Below are 3,623 nucleotides of genomic sequence, written 5' to 3'. Positions count from 1 at the left end.
TGGAATTGTTTACAAACAGAAGTCATAGGGACCAAACACACCTGTAACATAAATGCACACTCATCCTCCAAGAAGCATTACTTTATTGTCATATTGAAAGAATAATTCATCTTAAACATAACATTGATATCTTCAATGCTACATGTAGGACCTAGATGTAGATAGCTCCCCGTTTCAGATTTAAAAAAAAAAACATTTAGAAATATTGTTTAAGTATTGACATTTTTTGGTTTCAATGTTAAAGACCCATAAGTGGTTAGCCCTTTACTGTCCAAGAATGATCAGCCTCAAAATTTCACTTAGTCAATACATACCATAGTTAGTAGAGGTGACCTCTAGTAGGTCCCCTCTACTAACTATGATACATACACATGAATGTCAACCAAATTATCTCAACTAGACAAATGCTCAATCTGACTACAAGAAAGCGGCTGGGAGAGTCAATCTGGTGCGGAAAATTCGTTCTTCCATTACTTGTGCAGCTGCAGAAAGCATTTACAGAGCTATGATTATGCCTGTTTTTACCTACTGTAGTTTAATTACACTAAGCTATTCAACTTAACGCAGGCAACTGATTCGCAGAATCGAACATCTTGGCCTAAGCTGCATATCTTCAGGACTGGAATACAAGAGTGACAACCGTATTACATCAGTTGACAGTTATCTGAAAAGAAAAGTCAGTCTCAGTGTTTTTGATTGTCTACTTGGAAATGCGTATACTTCTTTTTAGAACTATCACAGTGTCAATACTAGGAACAGATTTTCCTCTATCGAACTGCCGAAAATGAAGCTAGAGTTTGGCCGGCGGAGTTTTACGTTTTTAGGAGCCTCCGTTCTTAACAGTTTATTGTCGGACATGAGAAATCTAAACTCTAGGCTTCTAAGTTAAAGAACATTTTTATTTGTAATTTTTATTCATAAGCTTTTATATGTTTTTAACTACTGTAGTTTTGACATTTTTAAACTTTTTTACCTTTTTAAATTTTTAAAATCTTACAGGACCCCTAAGAGGTTAATCCTGTTAAAAATATTCGTTTATTACTATTATTATTATTAGAATATATGTGTTGCTAATTTATGGGGATGAAAGAGTTAAATTCAAGGAGCTTTGTTGAATTCTAAATTCTTATGGTGGGCTGTCACTGAGGGACCATTAAACTACCCTGGCTGTTATGAGATTGAACCATAATTTTGCTTGCCATTCAACAAGTTCAACAACAAGTTTATTCAGTATTACCATTTCTATACATGGTGTTACCGATTGAAATACAATAAACAAATATGTGATAAAAGTGATTCAAGTGATAAAAGGTGCAATAATACAATTACTGCTGATAAATGGTAAAAAAGGTTTTCCCTTTGCTTTTTTATCCTATTTTCTTGAGTAGATGTTTCTAAGTGCCTTTTTTTAATTGTGGTATTCCTTGTAGATTGTATCATAATCCATGTTTACTGGGATAGCTTTTCACCTGAGATAATATTAAAACCTTATCCAACTAAGCACATAACTATAACTTTCCCTAAAAGAAACTATTTGTTAATAATCAATTTCTTACTTTGTCATTCTTTTAAAAAATATAAAAAATCTACCTGACTCAGGTACGTCATTGTGAATTCCTGATTTGGGATATTTATTTCACTGAAAACTTGTCAACAGTATAGCATTATTTGATGAAAACTATTATCAACAACTTCAGACAGTGATTAGAAACAAGTAAACAAAAGTTTTGGAAACATTGCATATTAAAAACCTTTCTTAAATCCCACCGGCTTTCTAAGGAGGTTTGTCAATATCTCCTTTGCTATAATGATCTGAGCAAAGAACAGTTGCTTTAAAGAAGAAGAAATTGTCCTCACCATGCTGAAGTTTTATTAGGAGTTTTGTGAATATCTCCTTTGCTGTAATAATCTGAGCAAAGAACAGTTGCTTTAAAGATGAAGAAATTGTCCTCGCCATGTTGAATTTTTATCAGATTACACGTTGGATTTATTCGCTGGATTTCCTTGAGAAACCGAAACAAGTGATGATCCGTGAGAAGCTCCCTCGCCTTTTTTACAACCAAAAGCGGTCCAATATTTTCCTTACATCTTAGAAGATAACAAAGGAGCATTATTGGAATTGAAACTTACGCTCGTTTCCCCCAAAAACGCGAAAAAAGACGAGCAAATTGCCAAATATCACTGTAATGTATCAGTCAATTCGAAGACCGCCCATCCCCCCCCCCCCGGGCATTGACTTGAGGTTTACTCCGTATGGTGGGGCATTTGACGCAAAACTTCGCCCACCGGGTCGGGCATTTGACCATCGTAAAACATTAGTCAGTGGTCACATGCTAAAGAGTTTTGTCCTGGTTTCATAATCCATTCACTCAGTACAACACGAATGTTAACAGAACACCTGTCATTTCACGATTCCACCTCTGTTTTGCTTGATAGCCTTTTGCCTTTTATTGTTGTGTTGATTCATCGTCGGAAGAGATTTTATTCTAATGTTTGTTTAATATAGCTAAGCTTGAAAAAACGTTTTCAAGCTAGATGGAGCAAAAGTAACATCACCATTTTCTTTCTTTCCTCTTTAAAATCTGGAAAGTGTGAGGGGATTTGACCCTCTTTGAAGCCCTAACCAGTGGGGCATTTGACCATGTAAGCTGTCAGCATAGTGGGGAATTTGACCACAATTATTCAAAAAGGGTGTTTGCCCGGGAGGCCACGGGCGGTTTTGGAATTGACTGATACATAACCTCTCTTCGCGCTCAAACATGAGTCAACTCTACCCTCGCTTTCATGTCTGCGCGGTTACTATTCCAATATGGTGTCGGGAAATGTAATCAAAAGTCCTCTGGGCTTAGTGTCTCGTGTCACTTTTCAGAGTTTACGAATTTATTTGAAAATAGACTGCTTTTCACGTCTATTTATTGCTTGCAAAGATATCGAAAATTAAAAAGCGTGCATCTAACGTAAAGAAATATTTCGACTCCTCACCCCTAAAATTTGAACTAAAACTTAAGCTACTTTTGTCGCTCGATAAAAGTTGTGACATTCACAACACGACACACAAAACTCTTGATTCAGGTCAATTCAGAAACCTTATCAAAAGGGATTTTCCCAAGCAGTCCAAAGTAGACTTGACTAAAATTCAAAGTACTCTCCAGTATTCAGGGGCACCCATCGAGAATATAGTTCAAAACCACTTAAAGATAGCACCGTTGAACATATTTTAGTATTTAAACGGTAGATATAGGCATATTATTATCCCCTAATTTTTTATCTGTTCGGATTTCCTAGCTGAAAGTCTAGTGATCCGAAAGTTATAGGGATCAAAACTTACCTTTTCGAAAATTCCAGCCAGAGAAAGGCTCCCGAAAATTCCAGGTGACCTTTTTAGAGTAAAAAATCCGTAAAAATGAACAATAATACCATTTTTTAGATATTCGAAAATCCTAGGAAAGGCAGGCAAGCAAAAAAATTTACAATGAATGTTCCGAAAATTCTAGATCTCAAATCGTCTTCCGAACAGATATTTTAACGAAATATTCCGTTGGTTGCCCCTGAGTATTCACCCAATCACTAAAGGCTCATTTTGCCAAGCCCTTAACAATTTCATCGGGTTTTTTTTTTGACAG

Source organism: Oculina patagonica, chromosome 12 (assembly GCF_052425735.1).
Source record: "Oculina patagonica isolate OP01 chromosome 12, crgOcupat, whole genome shotgun sequence".
In the NCBI taxonomy this organism is placed as follows: Eukaryota; Metazoa; Cnidaria; class Anthozoa; order Scleractinia; family Oculinidae; genus Oculina; species Oculina patagonica.
This window is presented reverse-complemented; position numbering follows the sequence as displayed.